Source organism: Aedes albopictus, chromosome 2 (assembly GCF_035046485.1).
Source record: "Aedes albopictus strain Foshan chromosome 2, AalbF5, whole genome shotgun sequence".
Lineage (NCBI taxonomy): Eukaryota > Metazoa > Arthropoda > Insecta > Diptera > Culicidae > Aedes > Aedes albopictus.
Window position 1 is genome coordinate 514,064,845 of NC_085137.1, and position 26,271 is coordinate 514,091,115.

The 26,271-nt window shown below is 39.0% G+C and overlaps 2 non-coding genes across 2 annotated transcripts; both read left to right on the forward strand.

Annotated features, from left to right (window-relative positions):
• Window positions 1-23,168: 23,168 nt before the first annotated feature.
• On the forward strand, window positions 23,169-23,240 carry Trnag-ucc (transfer RNA glycine (anticodon UCC)). Its single transcript has one exon. It is a non-coding gene; the product is annotated as a tRNA-Gly (tRNA).
• Window positions 23,241-23,405: 165 nt separating this feature from the next.
• On the forward strand, window positions 23,406-23,477 carry Trnah-gug (transfer RNA histidin (anticodon GUG)). Its single transcript has one exon. It is a non-coding gene; the product is annotated as a tRNA-His (tRNA).
• Window positions 23,478-26,271: the final 2,794 nt, after the last annotated feature.

The window sequence follows — 26,271 nt, forward strand, 5'->3', positions numbered from 1 at the left end:
AGTTGAGGTAGATATCCGGAGTCAAAAAATGATGACCGGAAAATCTAAAATGACGTTTCGAAATTTCGCGGCTTCATAACACTTGTTTGGTTTGAATTTTAGACGTTGTCTTATATTTTCTGAATATTGGATATTATGCTAATATAAAATGTATTCATTTTGGGTAGATTTAGCAAGCAGTTTTCATTTTGTATTTATGTCAATGTCATCAACACGTCGCTTGAGTTTTGTTGAAAGGATATTTTAAAGCACGAGAAAGGCACCATCACCGCTAGGTGGATTAATTAGGGTTTTTAAACTAAAAAATGGGTAATTCTACGCACATTTTTAGACCTTAAGGGTTTTAAAATCATCGGTTTTATTAAAAATGTGTATATTAAACCACTTGGGACCACTTGGCCTTAAGATAAGGACTTCAAATATTGACACGAATATTTCTTAGCTAAAACGAATATTTTCCAGCAACGAACTTTTAACATACACTCAAACCTCCATTTAGGTAGGATCCATTTAGGTAAAATCTATTTAGGTCCCTCCATTTAGGTAACGTTACCTAAATGGAATTTGATTGTGTTCAGATCAGTTGGAGTACTTGAGATTAGGTATAAGGTTGGTTTACGGGAAAGAAGTAGTGAGTTGTGTTAAGGGGTTATGGGGGGAGGGGAGGAGGGATGCAATGTTGAGATATGCCCCCTAAACACCCCTCCCCCCTTCCATACAGTGTTGAAAAGTGTCAGTATCCGGCGTCATTTCCAGCTAAAATTGAGATAAGCAACCATCCTTCCATCATTCAATTGATATGTATCAGCTCCAGCATTGATGACGTCAAACCCGACATCAACCTATCATTCATCTGTTTTTATTTTGGCCACCAAACCTAACATAGACCCAACAGTTGTTCGATGTTGGTCCAACATGCGATAAAATTGACCCGACTTTGACCCGACATTCAATTATTTTTCAGTCTGGCGGAATTTTGCAAAGTTTTTCGTGTTTCGTGCCCAGTTAGTCATTTGAATGACAATTCTGATCTAAGACTCTCTAAAACCCCCGAAAACGCCCCTGAAGCCCCTCCCCTCCTGAAACCCATCCTCTCCTGAAACTCCTTGAAAGCCATCTGAAACTCCGGGTGACCTCCTTTAAATCTCCTAGTAACTGTCCCTTCTTAAACTTCTTTGCAACCTTGTACTCCATTTAGGTAATAAACAGAATCCATTTAGGTAATGAATCCATTTAGGTAAAAATTCTATTAAGGCAGTCCCGACCCATTACCTAAATGGAGGTTTTGGTGTATATACAAAATTTCATAATTTTCTATTCAAAAGTTGTTACGTGGGGGAAGGAGGGGGTCAAAAACTGTTAAATTTTGTGTTACGTAATATTTGAATGAACTCTAAGGGACGGCCTATTGTGTATAACATGCAATAAATGTCGCCTATCGAATTCCTGAAGTAATATGTACCTAATTATGCCAAATCAAGGATTGAAACAAACTAGAAATAGAAATAGAAATTTTGTTAAAATTGTCATTGCTGTCATGTTTATAAAGACTTCAATACTTTTCGAATAAACGTGAACATGAAGCTTTTGTCATGACGTGAGTAGGTTGTAAAGCATTGTTAAAACTTAACATGTTTTATTCTAGGCTTGCGTTATTCTCATTAAAACAGCTTATTAAAATTTTCATCAGCATTGTTGTATTCCACTCTGATCACGCTTCTCTAAGGAGGTCACACAGAAGTTTTGAGAACCGTCATACAGCTTTTCCTTTCATTTTGATTTTATGATGGTTCTAAGTACCTCTTTTAGTCCATTTGACTAAGAAAATTTGATTTATCGTAAAAAAAGTGATATCACTACAACGTATCACATTGTCACATTTAGGTATATAACTCTTAGTAATATATGGTCCGTGTCCCAAAACAGTTGGAGAACACCTGCCACCCAGAAAGTAACCGGGGCTTTCGGTTTCCTAGCTGGTGGTGTGGTTTTGATTTGTGCTTTGTAGGTACTATCTAACTGTCCGTTTCCTCCGACTAATGGTAATAATTTCATCCAATCAAAATCACCCGCTGCTGGATGTGGTGGAGGTGATCGCTAGAGCGGTCATCACCAACCATTTCTCACAATCAATCCAATACACGGCGGCGATAAATTTTGTTTCCTGATTGGCATTTTCTCACGCCATCCTAGGAAGGAGCAATCGAATTTGGTCCACGCCCAATCTCATCTAATCGCGTGGAGTGGAGGACATCTGAGTCACAACATAGCTAGTTGTGAGGGGACAAATTCGCGCATTATTGCAGACATCGGAGACAAGGGAATTCCTGCGCGCTCTGCTCAGCCATTCTTGGTCATCGATGATGGTGATCGAGATACTCTATACAAAGTGGCAAAGACAAGGCAAGGTGGGATTCGGTAGCGAAGCCGTTTGATAATTTATGCGATAAGTGCGTGAGTAAATATTCAATTAGAAGCAGAAATCCAGTTAGTGGTGGTCGTTTGGCGTGGCGGTCTTTAATGCCGGTCGATTGAAGGCGGATCAACGAGATTGTGTCTAATGAAGGTGATAAATGGAGTGTGAGTTAGGCGAAGTCAGCTCAGTTTGACGGGTACATGTCAAGCTGAGTGTATTAAATTGACAGTGTGATCCATGTTTGTACATCATGATCGGGTGGAGTAGCGAAGTGAATACTATTTAACACATATTGTGACATCCTGTACATTTTATCTGAAAATGAATCATATTTTTTGTTTATTATTTTATTACAGACAAACATTCTTCAAAATTGCGTATGGACAAAAGTCTACGACGGGGGAGGGGGCCCTGACAACTAGAATTCGTAAACGGATGCACACATTACACCGTATAAAGCACTATTTTAAGTTACCATCGTATATGTGTACGAAGGAGAGCAATTTTCATCGCATATTATGTTAATTTCTGAACTTATTGCGATGTACTTGGTAAAGTCGTAGAAGATTACAAACAATTAGTATAAGGTATGACTGCAACGCAGAAAACGATGGCCAGATGTTTTATTTCGATATACATAACTTATTTTAATGAGCGTGCGAGCGAATTTGCAAAATGTGAATAAAATACGCGTAATTGCGTATTGCGATGATTATACGACTTCTTTTGGTATTTTTCATTTTATGTCAGTTTATCTCACATTGGTAATTTAATAAAATCTCATAAAAGTACAGACAAAGTCGTTCAAGTGTGCATACAAACTCGCATGTGCGAGAATCGTTAAAGTTGGCATAATTTTCACAGGCTTACCGCTTTGACTAAATGGGTCGTTATTGACTGTTAGTTGTTATGAAATAATCCTGATTTTGATTTACACGTCGATCCATCAAAACCTTAGATAAGCATGGTTCGATCTGTGAAAGAAGGAAATTTTGAGAGTACCAAGAGTGGTACCCACATTCTCCGATCCACTTGGAAGAATGAGATTAACTTGACTTTCCTCCCCCTCTTGCTCGCGCATTCGTTTTACACACAACTTTCCAAAAGAAACAAAACTAAAAATTCTTTTCTACAACTTTGGCTGGCGCGGCGTCTTCGTGTGCGTCGCGGCGTCGTCGTCGTTTGTCGAACTTGTTGATGTTGACTTTCGCGTTCCATGTTTTTGTTTCAATGTGCTCTGTCTGTCTACCGGCTCTGAACGATTCAGCACAGCGAAAAATAAGGTTCCGTGTTCGGGTGTACGACGATGAGAACGACGACGGCGGCGGTCTTTGGTGCGTTTGGTTGCCCAAAAATAAATTTCTTATTTATGAGTGTTTATCTTACACACTTTCGATATGCGTTCCACATTTTTACACATTCAATTGAGGCGGGAGCTGGAAGTATCCAAGGGTATATTCCAAGGCGGCTGTCGGTTCACGTATACTTCTTAGATTTTTGCATGTAGCAGTACATATTGGGTCATTTTCTCGTACGGGAGAGTGGAATTTTCCAATTGAAGCGACACGAGATAATTTTTCTACTGCCATGATTTAATTGAGTGATGCTTTGATAGGACTAAGGTGACATTGCTTCGTAGAATTGAATGTACATAGTTTTGGAATCCTTTTTTTTATTTTTTATTTTTTTGACATTTTGTTCCATTTGGGAGTTTTCAAAAGGGTTTAATCATCTACCGTAATCTAGTCGAAAAAGCTTTGGTAAACGTAAATAAGGCAAGCAAAAGGTTTTATCCTGACGGTCATGCGTGCTATTCACTACTTATTGGACAATCTAGAACTCTCTCCTTGTTTTTAGAATCTTTCTCCATATTTGCACGGTTTATAATCGTACAAGTAGCCCTAACGTCTAAGAGCACAAATTAAAATATGAAAAGATGATTTGTGGCTTGGGTATCGCGTGTAACAGAAGATTCCTCAACAACTCTTAGTTTCTGTCACAGTCCACTTGAAATAATATATGGAGTGGAGACACATGGTTGTTTGCCAATGTAGTCCGATCTCCTGTAAGGCGCTGTCCATAAACTACGTAGACCCAATTTTAGCATTCTCAGACCCCCCCCCCCCCCTCCTCCCTCGTAGATTTTCTTCCACACAAAATTTTCGAAATTTGTGTGGACCGTAGACTTTGGCTGGACCCCCCTTCCCCCCATAAGAGTCTACGTAGTTTATGGACAACCCCTAAGATGCTGCCACCTGTTTGACCCCCATCATTATTCCATGCTGTTTTTAAGCTAATTTAGTTAATTTTAGATTTTTGGCAAGGTTATATTACGCCCTAACTACGCTTAGAAAACCAACTGGATTGGATAATTGGGTTTTCAAATTTTGAAAAATGTATTGTTTTTTTCGATTTCATATGAAAGAAGATCTTTTTCTGAGCCACTATGATTTTTTTCCGATTTTTAGAACTTTATTCTGGTGCCTTAAATCAAGTTCAATAGCCTAAGTCCAGTACAAAATGCGACGAGGGGTAATACGATAAATCGCTTCCATACAAACTTCAAACTGATTTTTAAATAGGTTCCCTGGCAGTGGCACCAACATTCATGAAAATTTGGATTTCGGCTCAGTTTGGCATGCAGATTCGAATATAAAATTATCTCAACACCGCCAAAGAAGCCAATTGAAAAATCGCTTTGGGAGGAAAGTGGCTTGCGGCGACCTCAAGGGGATCCAATGGTAGTTGCATGATGAAAACGATTTTCTTCCCAAAAAAATCCTTGAGTTTAAATTGGACCACATACAGACGGGTCTTTTCTAAGACGCTGCCACCCACTTAACATCTACACGCAGAGAAATAAATTGTAAACAAATTAAAATCTAGTTCAAATCAACCAATTTTTCAGTTTACTATAGCGACAAACTAATTTCAAGTTTAAACGAAACTATTTCATTGTTTGATAATACCAATATTTTCATTTGTCAAAATTGCTAGAACAATCAGAGATTTGGTAGATCTTCTATATATATAAAAATGAGTTTGAAGTTCCTTTGAGGCAACAAAACTCAAGAACGGCTCAACCGATCAGCATGACTCTTGAACGGTTTGATTCGTATTCGTGGTGGCTGTGTTTATATGCAAAAAAAAGTTACGAAAATCACTTAAAAATATGAAAATTGTGAAAATACTGAACAGATTCAGCGTGATCAAAATTAAATCAATCTAGAGTGCGTTGCTGCGATGACCTCAACAGTTGTCAAACCACCGCAGCTTGGCAAGACAAAGTTTGCCGGGACAGCTAGTTCAATATAAAATAACGGTTTGTTTCAAACGACTGCACTTTTGCTATTAACAAAGCCGGAATGTGATTGTGTTGGTGACGGCAGCTCCTGCGGCAGCCCGGAAATCTATTTTTAGACGCTCGGCAAGCGGATGGAAAGTGTAGGGAACTTGAAGGGTGTAGAGAATAGGGTATAGAACCTTAGAAGAGAAAAAAAGAGAAATTCATGTTTTGATGATCGTAGCAGGCGAGTTGACAAAAATGAAAAATTTGAAAATTCAGTTTGTTGGTTACTTTCGAAGTGAGTAAATGTTCAGAAGTTGAATCTGTGTGTTTTCTGTGATTTCCCTGGTGATTCCGAAAGAAATGGCTGGTCCGTGGGCTGATCACTACAGAAAGGAGATCGAATAAAAATTGACAAAAAGGCGAAACCGACCAACTTTTTGCGAGCCGAATGCTGTCTTTAGTACCTGCGCGTTATCCATCACGGCCAAAACTGCACTTGGAAGTTGCAGTGATGGATTTGCTACACCTTCCTCGTTGTGGCGAAGTTGGGGTAAGTTTTTCAAAGATGTGTGAGTGCTTCCAGGCCATGTTTGTGGTTCCCATTTTGTAGAAACAAATGAAGTTTCTAACGTTGTATGAAATAATGGTCATTGGTTGTTTTAATCGATAAACTCTAAGTAAGAACAGAGATATATAACTTTGGTATAAGTAAATTCTCAGTTTGCAAATCAACCAAGCGTTTTATTGTTTCAAACAAGCGTCATTTTTCTGCGTGTACTGCGAATTCTCAACTATCTTGCACCCAATTCAGCTGATTTTTTGTGTTTGCTGGAAGATGCCTGTTTTCCTGGAAGAGGCCTGTAATTTTATAAACTCTTTGAGGCATTACATTTTTTTCAATGACTCTTTCACGGCTTTGCTTGAAAAACCACTGAAAATTCCTTCGAAAGTTCCATTTCAAAAGTTAACATTTCTTCACAAAACGTACCCGAGACTTCTTCTTGAATAACCTTTATGATTTTCACTTCAACTTCTTCCATAATACCTTTAAGCATAACCTAAGAAGCCTATGCTTACTGTTCGCATACGTGTTTGCTTGTCATTCTTCCGCAATTTAAAACAAATAAGAGGTTTCTGGTAAAATCCAAAATAAAATGATTTCGGTTTTATGGCTGCTTTCAGAACCTCACCAAAACTAAGGATGAACCCTCCTGGGTAAAACCTTTCAAGGAATAGTTATTTTTTCATCGAAAATGTTCTTGGACTCTTTCTGGAATTTATACAAGGATTTCACTGGGGTTGGCTGTTTGAAAATTTAATTTGAAATGTTTTTTCAATGTTTACTCTAGCACAAATTCCACTTGAACCCTTTGTGCCACCCGTAAATATCAACCGAAATCGCTCATTTTTGCACAGCTCACTTATTTCAACTAGTAGATCACTTTGGATATCCCGGAGAGATTTTCTAAAATGGGCCCCACCCTAATGGAGTATCTGGTGCGCTTCAGAGTACGACGGTGCTCATACACTTCTGAAAAAATATGGAACGTTAAGTTGATCTTTGAGTGAAGAAATTAGCGGAAACTCCAAAAGAGAATAAAAAAAACTCTTGGGAAACTTCAAGGAAGAATCCCTTGGGAAATTCTAGAAGTCTTGTGAGAAATCCTGTAGAGATTATAGGAGGATTTACAAAAACCTTAGTTGGCAGAGTTCCTGGACAAATCCTTGGCGAGAAATTTCTTTATGAGTCCTGGAGGAACTCACTACTCCCAAAATCATTAGTCCACGAGTGCTATTTGCAGCATCTTTGTAAAACCCTCCGATTTTTTCGACTTAGTTTTGTTGTTGGAAAAATGTGTTGTTCTTAGAACCCGATTTTCCTGTATTTTTTATTTTTATTCATATTTTTTTTTTGTCTGAATAGGCACTCAAAATACATAGTACAGCTCGGTACTTCTCAATGGATCGTATCATTGAGTTAAACTCACCCCAGATGTTTCCTAAAAGATTTCATATAATTAATTTCATCGCTAAAAACCATGTTCACGATCGAATATCGATTTGCAAAACCGCCAAATTGACCAAGTGCGAATTGAGGAATTGACTACAATACGCAATAAATCATCAACCTCTCTACCGGGTGCCGCTCTCCGGTCATCGCCAAAAGTGTCGCCACAAAGAAACCTTGACGCAAATTATTTCCTAATAATTCTACTACAAACACTGTGATACACTCCTCCCTGTCCCGGCCCCGGGACAACCCACCTTGGCAGAGCTGGGAACCGCCCCTGTAGGAGCGTCAGAAGCGCGCCGTTCACGAAGTAAGCGGCTAAATTTATTACGTTCCGCTACGATCTTTCACCGGCCATTTATCATAGGACTGAGCCACCGAGCAAACTACGGCGACGACGCTGACGACCAAGACCAAGACGAAGGCAGTCAACGTGCTTGACTCGAGCGCGCACGCTGGCTGTTGATGCGAAGTCTCCTCAACTCGGGGTTTTTATTTTGGCAAATTTAAACCATTTGTCCACCCGGAACATGCCTCGCTCCTACGCCAATCTAAGCAAAATCGACGACACTCTGGCCGGCCGGCCGGTCGTGTTGAGCCGTGAAAGATATGAGTGGAATGTATAATTATCGACGGGGTTGAGCAGCTGATTTATTAGATGACTTTTTTTTTGTGTTCGCAACTATACGAAACGAAACTAAACAAGTCGTGAGTTATGGAACATGCACGATCGCATGGCAAGCGATGAAGACGAAAGCGATCCCATAGTTAGAAGAGGTTCCGCGTGCGGTACGGTGTCGTTGTGGAATGTGCGTGGTGACGAGGGGCGGCCCAAGGAGCTGCCAGATCCCTCCCCGCAATTAATCTGGTGCAATTTTGTAACTTAAAGTGTGTAGAGGAGAGTGTTATAAAATGTGCTGATAATAAATTGCCGAACATTGCGAATGTATATCTCACAGAGAACAACATAAATTTAACAACCATGCGTCTCCATGCATGTTTTTGATGATCTTCAAATCATTTCTCCACGTCATTGCCCGATGATGACTATATGATGCAATCCACTAATTAATTTTCAGAAAACAGGGATCCCGCAGTGTATGAATAAAAACGCAGTTTTCGAATTACTTATTTGGCACGGTAAACACAGATTAACATTTAGGTGGATTCGACAGTGTAAGGCGCTGGAGTATAGTACCGCTGAAGCCATCAAAGTATTAAGCAAGGATCGGAATATTCGCTTCATTCCACTCATATTCCCTTTATTTTTGCTAAGGCAAATTACGTAATGCTCTAGGAGTGAGAAAGAGTCTAGGGTAGCGTTAGAATTCATACAAACTATTTTAGGTTTTCATACGAAAAGCTTTACATAGGAGAGGGAGTCTGAAAATGTCGATTTTAGCGTTACGTAATTTGTGTACGATGCCCAATGCGATTCGTGAAAGTAGACGGTGTATCCCGAATAAAAGATGCGATGCGTCATTTCGATCGGTACCAGAATGGCGTGGAGAACGTAGACACGGGAGACCACGGCAACGGAGGAAACAACGACGCCAGTGCAGCGAAGGACGGAAATGAACCAACTCCCACGCTGAGGGAAGTTAAGGATGCCATCCACCATCTCAAAACCAACAAAGCAGCTGGTAAGGATGGTATCGCAGCTGAATTCATCAAGATGGGCCCAGAAAAGTTGGCTGATAACAACGTGAGTCGTGAAATTCGGAGGCGCATCATCAGCGGGCTCCAGAAGAAACTGCGGTCGAAAAAGATTCACCCACGCACCAAATGCACCATGTACAAAACGCTAATAAGACCGGTGGTCCTCTACGGACACGAGACATGGACCATGCTAGAGGAGGACCTGCAAGCACTCGGAGTTTTCGAGCGACGCGTGCTAAGGACGATCTTCGGCGGTGTGCAGGAGAACGGTGTGTGACGGAGAAGGATGAACCACGAGCTCGCTGCACTTTACGGCGAACCCTGCATCCAGCAGGTGGCCAAAGCCGGAAGTATACGGTGGGACAGCTCCTAATACTAATAACCACGCTGATGGGGCTACCAACTTGGATCTAGCTGGGCGTGGTGCAGCGTTTCTTACTCAGCCGCTGGATGCCAGAACAGACGCTGTTAGCAGTGCGTGACCATCGTGAGATGGAAGAAGTTGAACGCCAGGAGGAGGTTATGTCAGTGAAGCCAAGTGAACGTGTAGTGTTGGATGATTCGGACGACGGTGAAGATCAAGATAAGCCCGCCGAGTTTTATGATGCGAGTTCGTCGTTTCCGGATGACCCACCGTTTGAGGAGGAGCTACTAGACGAAGCAACGTTTTTTGGAAAGTCGTTCTCTAGGGTTCGTGGTAAGTTTGGAGTGAACTGCGATGTAGAAGGCCCGATACTGGAAGTGAGGAAGAAGTCTGTGGCGGTGAACTCAGCAGGGAAGAAACGGAAAATACCCGAAAGATCGTGTACTTCAAAGATCGAGGGCTAGCCGTTGAGGAGGAGTGTTGACGAAAGTGCAACTGTAGCCCTAAATTCGACCTTTTGGCCGAACCCTCTTTAGTTGACCTAATCGCCGATACCATTGTGCGCATATATTTGGCGTTTCATTTGTGCACGTATTTTAACAACATCACCATTCAATAGTGTGATAGTATGACCATACAGTTTATTTACATCTTTCAATATACGTTTTACTCTTGTGTACGGCACATTCGTGTTGTTTCTCCCGCGATATTTATCCGAAATTCCCGTAAGTTCTTACGTGATTTAATACGCGATTCCGCTATAGTTGTGCACTCTGGTGGTGCATCTGTGGATGTCTGTTGTTCTGTAAGTTTTAAGTAAGGCTTCAGTCTAAGCAATTGCAATGATTAGTTTATTAATTAATTTAGTCATCAATCTTCATTTTAACTTCAAAATCTATATTTTTATCTGAAACATTCACGAATGGCCTTCTATAGAAGCCATAAAAGTGATTTCTGAAAAAAAAAATCTGCTAGATTTTTTAATAAATCCCCGAAAGCATCTCTGAAGCAAAACTGAAACATTTCTAAACGAATCTTTTTAAGATTTTCAGAAGAAAACCGAGCAAAATATTCTCTGAAAGAATCTGTGGAAGGAGTTACTAAAGAAATCCATGTTGGAAATTTAGTAGGAATCCATGATGATTTAGTAGATGAGCCCTAGAAGATATTTCTTGAGTACTTTCTAGAGGAACTTCTAAAGCAATCCATGGAACAATAGGACAGATCGGTGAAGTACTAGATTTGTAGTAATGAGCTGAGTTTTAGTATAGTGAGAAGGTCAACTTTCCATTTCTGCAATGAAATGGTGCAATAAGCGTGGATATTATGATTACACAGCGTAACAAAAATTAACTTTTGGTCTGTCTCAAGAGCAATTTTATGTGTCTCTGACAGATTTTGGGCCGCTGAATCCGAATCCGGGCTCAGATTTTCTCAAACACGTCACAATTTTGAGCTATACCTCAATTTATAGGGCAAAATATGCGATTTTGGGCTTTTTTGATTGCAAGTTATTCAGCATGGAAATATTTTTTTCAATCAATCAAAAGGTTAATTGGTCAATTAACATCTAAATTAACGACTCATGCTAAATATTTCGTTTTACCAAATCGAATTTGATAGTTTTAAGCGATTTATGTTAGGTACGATATTTCCCATACAAGTGACCCTCCAAAAGTTGCATGCAAGTTTTCATACTTACATAAAATGCTTAAATCTATCAAATTTGATAAGGTAAAACGAAATATTTTGCATGAGTCGTTAATTTAGATGTTAATTGACCAATTAACCTTTTGATTGCTTAAAAAAAATATTTCCATGCTTAATGGCTTGCAGTCAAAAAAGCCCAAAATCGCATATTTTGCCCTATAAATTGAGGTATAGCTCAAAATTGTGACGTGTTGGAGCAAATCTGAGCCCGGATTCGGATTCAGCGGCCCAAAATCCTTCGAAGACACATAAGTTTGCTCTAGAGACAAAAAATGTTGCGCTGTGTTATCTGCCTAATTTGATGCTGTTTGAGCAACGTCGCCATCGCCGCATCAAGTAACAAATGCGCTTCAGTAATTCAGCTTTATTCACTAGTCAAGCGATTGTTTAGAAATATAGGTTGTATATTAGACATGTTCACATTTTAGAAAATGTCTCCAATCCCACTGGTCAAGTAACTATCATAATCCTCATGCCAAAATGAACTTCGATGTGCTTCAAGTCGATTTGGTAATTTCAGGCTTTTCTACACTTTAAAAAATCATAACTATTGAACGGAAAGGCATACAGAAAGGATTATAGCTCGAAATCAAATCTTATCATATTCCACAAAAGTCGTCCATACATTTTTGTACAATTCTTGCAAGTTTTGTCAATAATAAATTTAGTTTTGTTCTAAGTAGTACCGAAAAATCTGTTAACTTGTAGCCAAAATGGCCTGGGAAGCATGGATTGATGAAATTCTAGGAGTTGAAATACTCAGGAGATAGTCATGTCATATCTCTCAAGACAAACCCCGTTCGAGATAATTAAGCAGCTTTTTGGAATAAATTATTAAAAATGTTGGAAGCCGTGCCACACGCCATCATCATCGTGGGGAACAAAAAAGCTTCAAGTGGCATCCAAATTAACAAAAAATGAGCACATTAGCCTTGATTTTTCCTGCCAAACGATGATTGTTTTGGTCACATTTCATTGATGAATCAGAACGTTTTGAAAACAGCCATCGTCATCAGCAACGATAAACCAATGTTAACGTGCTCAATTTTTCCATTCGATAGGCGCTTTGTGGTGCTTTTTAGCCTCTCTCGGTGGGTGATGACGTGTGACATGGCTTCCAGCATTTTTAATTATTTATTACAAAAACTTCAGGGTAACCTCGAACGGGGATCATCGTGAGATATATTACATGATTATCTCCAAAATATTTCATCTCAGAGAATTTCATTAATCCATGCTTCCCAGGCCATTTTGACTCCAAGATAACAGATTTTTCGGTGCCACTTAGAACAAAACTCAATTTATTACTGACAAAACTTGCAAGAATTGTACAAAAATGTATGGACGACTTTTGTGGAATATGATAAGCTTTGATTTCGAGCTATAATCCTTTCTGTATGTCTTTCCGTTCAATAGTTATGATTTTTTAAAGTGTAGAAAAGCCTGAAATTACCAAATCGACTTGAAGCACATCGAAATCTTCATCAATCAAGCTGAAAATTTGACCAGAAGTTCATTTCGGTATGAGAATTATGATACTTACTTCACCGGTGGGATTCAAGACATTTTCTAAAATGTGAACATGTCTATTGTATATGGTACACTTTTTCCTTGCACCCTTTGTGTGCTCGTTCATAAGAACGGCAAGTGCTGATAAGATACAAAAGATACAGCCTAACATCGTATTTGGTGCAGATCTACAAGTAAAAATACAAGAATTTGATGTGAAAATGCATGAGGAAAATGTAATGATAGAGTAAGTGTTTCCCATGCCTGTTTGTAAAATCGCAAACGATGGAAATATTCAAAAGAGTACCAGTAAGAATTCGAAAAATTCTTCGTAGGCCGTGTGCACAATGTTCGTAGTTAGCTAGTTAGTTGGGGCTGAAAACGATTGCCCCAGAATAATTTCTCAAGAATGAAAATACAACATGGCAAGCAATAACAATTAAATTTACAAATGTGCAAATGCCTAAAAAAGCTAATTTGAAAATGCAGGCTAAATTCCAGTGGCAACAAATTGGAACCATAAATGTGACAGCGAACAGCTCTAATGTTCGAAAAGACCGATTGCATCCCTCGCATCGAACCTGTCGAACCCAAATGGATAACAAAGGAAGATCGACGTTGCTCATGTATCCAAAACAAACGTGCATGTGGCCAAACGTATCTCTGCTTATGCAATTGATTTTCTGAATTTATTTCTTATATTTTGCTTTGTATAGTCAAATTATATCGGTGAGGTGTAAAAACTAACTGCGCAACCGCCTAATGTGAGATTGAATTCGTAGTGTTTGGTATTACATGAAAATTAACTCAATATTTTTTTAGTTTCTATACATGCAGAGAGCTGATTGATTGGTTCAAACTAGTGGGACAAAAACACATTAAAGCTTATTTTTCTACAACAATTGAACTATTAAAGTAAGTTAAACCCACGGTTCTCAAAACCTATATTTACATGCATAATATCTTAAATTATGTCTTAAATCTAAACAGTCAATCCTAACCTAGAAGTTGCGAGCTAAGGGAGATATTCAGGTGAAGCAAATACTAAAGATTTGTGAGTAAAACTTAGTTTATTATACGTTTTTGTAACACTAACACGGAAATATATTTCAGTTTAAGTTGCCCTGAAACTACAGCGTTTGTGGTTCCGCATCTAAAAAACTCAGTGCCAACAATAAAAGAGAAAAGAAAGGTGATTTTCAGCCTAGTTTTGTCATTGAAGTAGGTCCTTCAGGGTACTTCTACTTGTAATGGATTCCTTGGTTCGTTATATTTTCTTCACCCCTAACTGCCACGCTTGATTCGGTATTTTTTACGACTACGCCGATTGTCACTTGAGGCGAGTTTGGGTTGCGCTGAGCTGTTTTTGTTTTTCCATGACTCGATGCCGCAAGTAGTGAGCTGTTTCATTGTGCATACATAACCTCATTTTGGGACCGCCACGCCGCCGCGCGAGCCAAGCCGTCGAATGAGACGAAACGCACGACGATCACCCACCCGGTCGTAATTCCATGACAACCGAAAGACGCGCAACGCCCGCTCGGATTGTGGAGTAGTTTGCTTGGCTGCTGCTCGGCGTGTTTGTTGTTGTTTGCTGTCGTCATTTTATTGGATTGGCCCTAGGGGCTTTGTTTGGTAACAGTCGTAACTGTTCATTAAACGCTCTGAATGACCATCTGGTGGAGCTACTGGAATTGGAATGCTGAATGCTGTAAAAGCTGATCAGTTGCTAATCGATGGTGTCGATATCGTGAAGAGATTTCGTCATCTTGCTTGATGAGCAAATGTAAAAATTTGAATCATATATTTTTCTTGCAAAAAAAAGGTCAATGTTTTCTTTATAGTTAGGATCCCTCCAACAAATCGTGATCCAGCGCCACCAAGATCTAGGCTACAAGATGAAGATATTGCGAGTTCCAACGGCATAAACACTTCCACCACAGTCGCTTGTCGAATAGAAGACTACCGATGCGATGGCTGGGAGAAAAGAGGTTGGTCGGAAACATGAAAAACTTGCACCATCCATAGCATCGAACATAGTCGTCGTCGTAGTCGAGTGATGAAAGGGTGACGAACCAGCAACGTTAACGCTCTAGTCAGCATCACTCATCGTCGTCATCCCGGGTCCCAAGCGTCGTCGGTTGTGTGTAGGAAGAAATATGACGATATTGGAATGGTTTAGTGGCACAAACATAATTTAGATCTTTTCTCTTCGCTTCGAATCTTGGGTTTCCCCCGATTCCTATCCCGTTGTTGGTTGGCTGCTGGATGTAGATGGTGGTACATCAAGGAAGCGAACACGGTTTTTTGCCTCCGCGTACATGCTTTTCTACGACAGATGGGCGCCCAGGCATAAGCCGTTTAACGAAAACATGGATGATAAACGGCCGCGTTGATCCACTTTGAGGGATTGTAGACACCGGAGAAACGGACGTATACCCATTCTTTCACTGGAAAACTTTTGGCCGCGATCGCTTACTTTGAGGTTAATGATTCAGTAGAGTGGACCACAATAGTCAGGAATCTTCATTACTGCAACTGCAAAACGTGTTTTCTGCTAATAAGGTATAGTGCAGAGATAATACAAAATGTTCGCAACTATCTTGAACATCCCTAGCTACGATCAATTGCAGCTCTCGATGAACAAGCACTCCATTGCTTTCGCCAAGCATCCTAGAGGGTTAGGATCTTCGGCAAAGTGGTCAAAAATGATTGGTGTTACACTTTTATGTCTTCGATTTCGATCTAGATCTGCTGAAACTGATCTAGATGAGGGTTAGCTTTCAAAAAGACGCTCTAGTTTTCTCGGTATGCATCCTAGAGGGTTAGAGTCTTCAGCAAAGTGTTTCGAATTGATTGGTACTACATTTTTACGTATTCGGTTTTGATCTAGATCTGCTAAAACTGATCTTGATAAGTTTAATTTTTCAAAACGATGCTCTAGTGTTCTCGATATGCATCCCAAAAAGTCCGGCAAAGTGTTTTTGGATTGGTTTGACTACATTCTTACGTCTTCGGTTTTGCTCTAAATCTACTTTAACTGATCTAGATCAGTGCTATCTTTTGATATGATAATGTTGTGTTCTAGATGTGCATCCTGAAGACTTGGAGTTTTTGAAGGAGTGTCTTAGATTTATTGATACCACATTTACAAGCCTTCGGCTTTGATCTATATTGGCTGTATCTGCTCTAGACATTTTTTTCTTTTTGGAGTCTTTGACAAAGTGCTACAGGTTGATAGTTGCTATATTTTACATCTTCGGTTTTGGTAGAGATCTGCTGTAACTGATCTAGAGTCTCTTTCGATATACCTCTCCAGAGCTCTAGATATGCATCTTGTTGGAAGGCAATCATTTCTAAAGTGCTTCGTATTAGTTAATACTACATTCTGACGCCTTCAGCTCTGATCTTTGATTTTTTGAAAAATCTGAATCATTCTTTCTAAAAATATGTATCCCAAACAAAATTTTGGTGAAAAATCTGTATTCCGTGCAAAAATAAAATTGCTCCTCAAACTGAAAAATCTGTATTTCATATAAAACGAAATCTGTACGGATGCTCAAAAATCTATATAATACAGATAAATCTGTATATATGGCATCCCTGAACTACATCTAGATCTACATCAGTTTTATCTTTCGATGTGACTCTCTTGTGCTCTAAGTGTACCAGGAATATGAAAGTGTTTAGAAAGATGGTTTCTTTAGCAAAGTTGTTTGGTAGGTCCAGGGCTTACAGTTGATAGGTCGTTTGATGTGAAATTTCACTACTAGGCGGTTCTAGTTACATAATTTAAAAGGCATTTGAATGATTTAAATTTCTCGAGTTTTCAAAATGTATAACTAATGTGTACACTTTTGGAACAACTTTCGTAGGAAAATATTGAAAAATCTAGGAGGAGCATCCAAAATAATTCCTTTGAAAATACTTGAAAAAAGCCGACGGAAGTCCTCCTAATGGAACGTCTAAGAAAATAAACGTCTAAATCTCGTAGACCTGGTAGAATTTCGAGCAACTTTTTTCGGGATATCCTAGCAAAATTTCTTTAGCTGTTAGTTGATGAGTTTCTGATGAAATTTTAGGAAAACTTCAGCACAAACTATTGGATAAATACCTGGTGCAACTGATGGAACAATTTCTGAAGGAATTTTTGCTGTCAACGATCCAACTGTTTTCCATATGCACAAAGTTACTCTTAGAATGGTGACAATAGATCTTAAAACCTGTCGCAGAGACTTATATATCCAACAAGGAATAAAAAAATACTCTTAGAATTCTCAATATATCCTTTTTTGAAGCCTTCCGTATGTCCTGAGAATTTTCAAGTTTAGTTTTCGTTTGATTTTGGATTGTTGTGATGTGTTATAGTTTGGGAGATAATTAACTCCTTCTGTAAAGGACTTAGATGTCAGCTTTAAAAAAAAAAAAGAAAAGTTACCCTCAAAGGTGAAAATAAGCTGGAAATTTGTAGGAAGCAAATCACCTTTTGTTGACCCACCACAAAAGGTGGTTGGTTGACCAGTGGTTTTTTTTAGCCTCGGTTTGTAATGAAATACCAGAGGGCTCCATCTAACAATTTACAGCTGCAGTTCAAGGAGAAGGAGGTGCGTAGTAGTCAGTAGATTTATATCTTTTAACACTAGTTCAGAGCGTTTTGAAACTCCTTAAATTGATGATCATATTTAGTGTAGAATCATGCCTTAGGTCCGAAAACGTGAAGTAATAAAATACAGGTGAGCCGAGATTTTTCGACTTTCCATCCCAAGTTACATTTTTTAGTCAAATTGACTAGAAGAGGTTCTTAAAATCATAATAAAACAAAAATGAAAGATGTAAGGCTTTATGACGGTTCTTAAACGCTCTACAAGGCCAATAGGCCATCAAAATGTTATTTGGGATGCAAGGCTAACGATTTGAGATCGATCAGCCTATTCTCTGTATAATGCAAAAATTTGTACTGTAACCTGCAAAAAACTTATAGTTTAATTATACGTCGAAAAAGATTTTTGTTTTTTTTTTCTTTTTGTTATTAAAAACAAGCATATCTTCATTTTTTTTGGAAATTTTGCAAAAATTAAGGAAATCTTCCGTAAATTCCACAATATCTTGAATTCCAATTTGTAAAATAACCTGATTGAGTACAACGAAAGATATTTGAATTTAATTAAACTCAACTCAATAACTCAAGAACGAAGCATCGTACAAATTTGTTGGTAAAATCATATGCAAATTTTCTCAGAAATTCAAAAAAAATACAAAATGACATGTTTTCCATTAAATGTTCCACTGATCAGGAAATTTTTTTGGAAAAGTCGGAAAAACTAATTAGGTAGTCCTAAAAAATTCCTAAAAAGATATTTTTGGAAGGGAACTACATAAGCTATATTCTGTAAAAATTTCAAGATGTGATTTTTCTCCGTTCCTGAGTTATTAACAATTTTGTGGAAATTGCCCATATGTTGGTTGAATTTCAACCGTCTTGATTATTAATTTACACAAAACTGATCAAAACTCAGGAACAAAAAAAAACACATCTTGAAAATTTCACAGAATATTGCTTAAAAAATTTCGTTCCAAAAATGTTTTTTTTTTCAACCAATTTTCCTCAACAGTGGAAACTTTTGAGAAAAACAATTTTCATTTTGTATATTTCTTGAATTGCTGAGAAAAATTGCTTACGATCCTAAAAAAAATATTGTGTCTACGATGCTACATTCTTAAGTTCGGCACCAACATTTCAAAAGGGCGTAACTGCTTTTGCAACCAATGCCTTCTCATAAAGCTATGGACCGTATCTCATCCCTCCCGAGCAATTCACTAGCACAAATAGAAAGATAAAATCCTCCTTTTTCGTTTAATGGATGTGAATTGCGTAAGATGAACGATGCACAGCTCTGTGAGAAGTAATTGGTTGTAAAAGCAGTTACGCCCTTTTGAAATGTTGATGCCGAGTTACAGTCGAGACTCTTATAAGATCACTGGTCGGGGGGCGCAATAGGAATCCGCTTAATAGGAGACTAAGAGCTTATGGGATCTTGGCATTTTGGGGGTGTGGCCTATTATCTCGGGTGTGTTAAGAGTTAACACAATACTTTCTTCGGCAAAGTTTTAGGGCTTGATAAGATCTACCATTTAGAACTTTGGTTCATATGATTAGTTAGCAATTTGGTCGCTAGAGGGACCATCAACAATTTGATGCTAAATTGCACTACAGGAACCATATCAGGTTGTCAAGCAAACGTTACGATATGCGACAGCTCAAGACCCTGATCATTTGGAAGGATAGTGTCTTCGGGAAAGTTGTTGGGTACGCCAATAACTTACTGACGATGAGTTGCGAAGTTCGAAATTCCTCCAGTGGGCGGCGCTAGTGAGCAAGTAAATTTTCAAAAGCTCATATCTCAGAATCCTTTGGTATCAGGCATCGGAACTTCGGATAGTTTTAGTTCACGAGAGAACATGCGAACTCTTTGGACGGTTGACTGAAAGGTGTTTTATTGAAAACTTCAAAGGTATGGAGAAAGCTTGGTTACTGCACGAGCGAAGCGAGTGAGTTTTCAAAACTTGCCTGCGTTGTTTGCACACATGTGGTAACAATTACGAAGGTCTCAAAATAAAGGAAGTGAGAATGTTTTAACTGCACAGTTTGGTAAACGTTAAACTGCTGACTGAGGGTTGCTATTTATTATGCATATTTTATGGAAGGTTTCCGGAGATCTTCTAGGAAGCAATTTGGCTGTGATGTAATTTATGACAAACAGACTTTAACAAATGTGAATGACGAGTACAGTACTGGCAAGTATTGGAAATTTGAAGATTGATTTGAACCATGAGGATTTGCTTTGTAATACTACAATCCCGATAACTTAGGAAGATGGTGTCTTCGGCAAAGTTGATCAGTATGACATAAACTTACATAAAAATAAATACTTGTTTCGCAATTCTGCCACTAGGCGGCGTTTACCGGGTTTTTTCGTCTTTTTTCGACTTTTTTGGCGGTTTTTCGGCTTGGCAAAACTAGTATCTCTCCCCCCGATAACTTAGAAAGTTGGTGTCTTTGGAAAAGATTTCTAAAACTTGCATGTTCACTAGCGCCGCCTAGTGGCAGAATTTTGAAACAAGTGTTCATTTTTATGTAAGTTTATGTCATACTGATCAACTTTGCCCAAAACACCAACTTCGTAAGTTATCAGGATTCTGAGCTATGAGATTTCTAAAATTTGCAAGTTCACTAGCGCCTCCTAGTGGCAGAATTTTGAACCAAGTGTTTATTTTTATGTAAGTTTATGTCATACTGATCAACTTTGCCGAAGACACCAACTTCCCAAGTAATCGGGGGAGCGACACTAGTTTTGCCAAGCCGAAAAACCGCCAAAAAAATCGAAAAAAGACGAAAAAACCGGTAAACGCCGCCTAGTGGCAGAATTGCGAAACAAGTGTTTATTTTTTTGTAAGTACAGGGGATAGACAAAATGATCGGGACAGGCAAAATTTTCACTTTACAAAAAATGTTCAACTAGCTGTAACTTTTCGAAAAGTGCATCGAATATTCTCAAATTTCAACTGTAAGTTCTTCAACTAGTTGAAGAAGAAGAATATTAAGTTAAGTCAATGGTTTTTCATAGCTCATTATATAAGTCATTAATGGTCAAAATTTCATTATATTCGGTTAATTGAATCCGGAGAAATAACAGCTCAAAGTTGGCTATCGGATAATTTTACCATTTTCAAAAATCTTTATAACTTCGTGAAGAATTGTCCGATCTTTTCCAAATTTTGTCCACTGATACACAACTAGTTGAAGAACTTACAGTATTTGAGTATTACAATTTGAGAATATTTGATACACTTTTCGAATAGTTATAGCTAATTAAACATTTTTTGAAAAGTGAAAATTTTGCCTGTCCCGATCATTTTGTCTATCCCCTGTATATGTCATACTGATCAACTTTGCCGAAGCCACCAACTTTCTAAGTTATCAGAATTCTGAGCTATGAGATTTCTAAAATTTGCATGTTCACTAGCGCCGCCTAGTGGTAGAATTGCGGAACAAGTGTTTATTTTTATGTAAGTTTATGTAATACTGATCAACTTTGCCAAAGACACCATCTTCCTAAGTTATCGGGATTCTGAGATATGAGCTTTTGAAAATTTACTTGCTCACTAGCGCCGCCCACTGGAGGAATTTCGAATTTCGCAACTCATCGTCAGTAAGTTATTGGCGTACCCAACAACTTTCCCGAAGACACTATCCTTCCAAATGATCAGGGTCTTGGGCTGTCGCATATCGTAACGTTTGCTTGACAACCTAATATGGTTCCTGTAGTGCAATTTAGCATCAAATTGTTGATGGTCCCTCTAGCGACCAAATTGCTAACTAATCATATGAACCAAAGTTCTAAATGGTAGATCTTATCAAGCCCTAAAACTTTGCCGAAGAAAGTATTGCGTTAACTCTTAACACACCCGAGATAATAGGCCACACCCCCTAAATGCCGAAATCCCATAAGCTCTTAGTCTCCTATAACGCTCACCCCTGTCTAGTAGGAGTTCGTTTAATAGGAGTCCGTTTAATAGGAATTCGTTTAGTAAGAGACTCGACTGTATGATTTTTTAGAACAAACGGCTCATATTGCACATCTGGACAATTTTCACAAAATTGGTCATAACTCTGAAACGGAGAAAAACCAGATCTTGGACATTTCACAGAATACAGCTTATGCAATTTCATTCCAAAAATATTTTTTTTTAGAATTTTGTTCTTGAGTTCTTAAAATGTCAACATATTTGATCAAATTTTTATATGAGTCTCTGCTTAAAATTTTGAGTAGCTATGGTTTATTGCGTGAAGTAACAAAAGCCAAAGAAAAAAGTGTCCAGCCGGCTATAATATAAAAACGACCAAATCGAAGGACATCTCCTACATCTAAGTTGGATACGCTAAATCATAGTAGTGGAGAAAATCGAGGCAAATGGTTGAGGACGACATCGGAGGTCACCGAAGAAATACGCTCGCTCCACAAGTGATTAAAACGGAACCAAAGGAAAAAAAAACAAACACCAGGTTTTCCACCCCGTCTGTCTTGGATTGATATCAACCAACAAGAAGAAGTAGAACGGAGTAGAGAGCTTTCACCTTACAACGAAGCAAGAAGGACGCAAACGAATTGTAGAGACGTACCGAGGACCGAGGTACGTAAATAATGAAGCAACACGGGTGAACGATAAGGAGGTCAACTGCCACCTTGTGCGCGTGGCCCCATTTTCCGACCCTTTCCAAATGCTTCTGCCACATTAGTTTTCCCTCCTCCGCATGGTGGACGAGGAGGACGAAGAACCGACTTCGGGTCTTCGTTGAAAATACTAGAAAAAAAAGGTTCTCCCAGTTGGTAGCCAAAGGAGACAGAGAGTGGCCTTAATGCGATTGATCAACGTTGATTCCCAGCGCCGAGACGGACTTTTTCCAGGTGAAACCGGATGGTGGAGAGGGGGCTTGGGTGGGCCACAGGATATGACAATGACAGCCAGAGTGCCCATTGTGGAAAACTTTGCCTCGAATCGATATCTCCCGGTGACAGAAAATTGCAGAGCATGGAATATTTTCTGCCTGCCCGCCCAGTCTGGTTGTGCTGTGTGCGGGGACGAATAGAAAGATGAATCGAGAAACTTGACAATACAGGTTGGAAAAGTTGATTTTCTTGCATGAAATGGCTATTGATTAGCCACCAGCCAAAGGCATGCAGGGTTGAGCTAGATACTGTGCTTTCAGTAGTTCTTGATGAACAAAAATAGCTTTTCGTTTCATAGCGTGGGAGTCGTTCATGTTAATTTGGGTTGAGCTACTGCTATCTTTCCCATGTCAATTCTAATAAACAGAAGTTCATACCTTATTTAAACAATGGAATTCCACGAAAAATCACAGCCAGCATTTACTTACCGAGAAAGCAAAAAGCAAAAAAAAAAATAATAGAAAGGCGCCTCTTCGCGTAGATCTTTTGTTGGATCCATGTGGATTGCTCTGACAAAGTGATGATGAGAAATGTTATCGCTCACTGACGTCGTCGTCGGTCAAGCGTGCGGGAAGTGGAAAACCGAATAAAGAACGCAGAGGGTGATAATGAATGCTGCTGCTAAAAAGATTAGCTAAGCAAACGCGATAGTGTGAAGAATCTGTTTATTTCAGATGTTGTGGGTTTAATTTTAAATATAAGCGTCGGTGGTGTAATGGTCAGCATAGTTGCCTTCCAAGCAGTTGATCCGGGTTCGATTCCCGGCCGACGCAGATTTTTTGTGCAGTCATTTTATGTAATAAGCACTAATTGTTGATCTGTGACTATGAGGTAATTTTCATTGTTCTTCTATTATAATTTATTGCTTCAAAATTTGCACACTCTTTATTTGCAGTATATAACTCAATCTTACTATTAGTTTTCTGTCGTTCTCTATAGCCGTGATCGTCTAGTGGTTAGGACCCTACGTTGTGGCCGTAGTAACCCAGGTTCGAATCCTGGTCACGGCAATGATCTCAAGCGAGCGGATCATTGTCACGGAGAGAACATTTTTTAACGAATAAGAGGTTTCGATAAATTATGAAAGATATGAACAAAAACTTCAAACCACAAATCTGTACCTGGCATAGTTTTATCAGGTACCGAGTTTTCAACGGAATTCGTAGTAGGGTTTGAGTAATGGAGGTAAAGGTGGAAAAAAGGGGTTCAAAACGAATTTGTTGAAGGGAGTTTTAGGGAAGTTTAAGGTGGTGTTAAAACAAGTACAGTTTCAGAGGAGACAATGGAGTTTTCTGAAATTATTTAGGATTAGATCTCATAGTTCAAGAAATGTTGACAGGATTGCCTAGGAAATTTTGATACGTTTTATTTTTGGCAGATATGTTGGAGGAATACCTAATGTAATATTATACATATTCTCATAAGGGAAAATCATATCGTATAAGATGCAGCAAAAGCGCCTTATGTGTACAAAAGTGAAGGTGAAATACTTACATTCCCGGGACAATAATAACGCTATATGACACGAAGCGATATATTATGTGATTTACGATGGGTAGTATTGCGAACCCAGGTAACCAATAAGCAGTTGAAACGGCATTTATTTAGCACTATATCCGCCTTTACAGCAGATCTTTAAATGCTAATCTGCCGTATATGCGCCATAAGTGCTACTTAAATGCAGGGTTTGGCCCGATATACGGCTGCATAAATGCTTATATTTGCTATCCCCCAAATTGTCAAAAAAAGCAAAAATATTTCCCCTGCTCATTTCCCCACTTCGTTGTCTGCCTTGCTCTTCTCTCTCTCCTGTTCATTTTTGAAGCTAGTGTACGTTCTGGATGCGCAGTTGTTTATTTTTTGCTAATTTCGCCGAAATCGGGATCCGATCGCTCGAGCCACGGGTTGATGATGTTGCTGAACCGCGCTCCAGGATAAGCTATTGACGATCAGATAATGTGCGCTGATTTTTAGGTCTATTTAAGGCTTGAACATCACACCGGGAATTATTTTGCTTTGTTTTGTGATTTTGGCATGCTGGGAATTAAAACCAATAACAGGAAACGAACCAGGGCAAATTTGTTAAGAAAATCATCTGTTCTCCCATTGATTTACTTCATTGGTGGCGAATTCATTTACTCCATTGCTAATAAATGAATGGACATCCGAATGATACCGGCTGTTACTGTCGAGATAGATGAATTAGAAAGTTTATATGTGTTGTGCTTTCAGCATCCCGTAGCAGTTCTATGGCAAAAAAGTAGCAGTTGTGATGCTTTTTAACCAAAAGCTTTCATGCATTTGAAATGCTACGCAACAGCTGTCAGATTTTGAGGAGCATTTCAATTGCTAATTTAGGGTAGTTTAGCAGTCAAACTGCTATGTTATGACAGTAAGCAGGTAGAATGCAGTTATTAAACTGATATACGGCTTATTTAAATGCTTATTGGTTACCTGGGAAGTAATGTAGCATCTTGTGCGATTGACTATGATTTCAAAAACCATAATTAATCCACTTAGCGGTGATGGCGCCTTTCTCGTGCCTTCAAAAACCTATTTCAACAAAACTCAAGTATTATGTTAAAGAATATCGCACTTTCATACGTTTAACAAAAATCCATTTAATGACAGCAGAATTCATATCGTCTATCTAGCTTTTGACGTTTGGACCTGAAATTCTTGAAAAAGCCAATCTTGAATTTTGAGCCACACTTTTGGATTTCAGTCCGCAATATTGGAAATTCTGATCTTCATCATTGAACTCCGGCCATCTTCCCCATACCAAATATATTCATATTGAATGCTAAAGCCTAAAACTCCATTAGCAGCCGCCATATTGAATTTGGAGCCGCCATCTTGGATATTCTGATCGATATTTTTGAACTCCGGACCCATACCAAATATACCCATTTTGCAACTCCAATTAACAGACGCCATCTTGGATTTTAGACCACCATTTAAACCGACAGCTAAAACATTTTTAACCGTTATGTGGCCGGCAAACTTTTTGCTTTTTTCTACACCGTGTATTTTAAATGGGTGCTGGGTACCCGGGTACCCTGCCGGCCACATAAGGGTTAACCTTCGGTTAGTAACGCGGTTGGCTTACCCCGCCAGTACCACGCTGATGCTGAGTAAAAAATTGTACGAAATACAACAGTGTGATCACTAGAGGGTTGAAGACAGAGGCCGGTCTCAGAGAGAGTTACTCAAGGAGATTTACGTTCAATTATTAATGATCATAGTTTCTTGAGTACCTCAAAAAATTGTATAGTTTATTGAAAAGAAGCGCTTCCCTAAAAGTTTCGTTATTGAGAGACACTGGAATTTCTTTTCATGCCTGGGGATGGGGCTGGATAACGGACATAAAGTAAATCAGGGCATGAAAAGAGTGAGTTTCGTGCATTAATTAAGTCAGCATTTTGAATGAACAAACTGATTTCTACAGAAAAGGTTTAGCTCCTGACGGTTTGAAATGTGGCCAAGAGGGTTTCCTGGAGTTTCAGAGGAGTCTAGAAAGAGAAGGTTCTAGAGGGATTGTGCTTTAGCGATCTCCAGGAATTTAAGCTTAAGATGAATTCATGGAGTTTAAAGAGAGCCTCAGAGGGGACTTCAGGGGACTTAGAGGGGCTTAATTCTTTCAGAGGTGTTTCAAGAGGTTTAGGAAGGTTTCAGAGGGATTCTGGGAGCGCCATGGCCGTACTTGAAAACCAACAGACAAACACCTGAAGCCCCATGAGATCCTTTGAAATTCCCCAGTCATCTCATGAAGCACCACCGAAAACCTCTGGGACATCCCTGAGA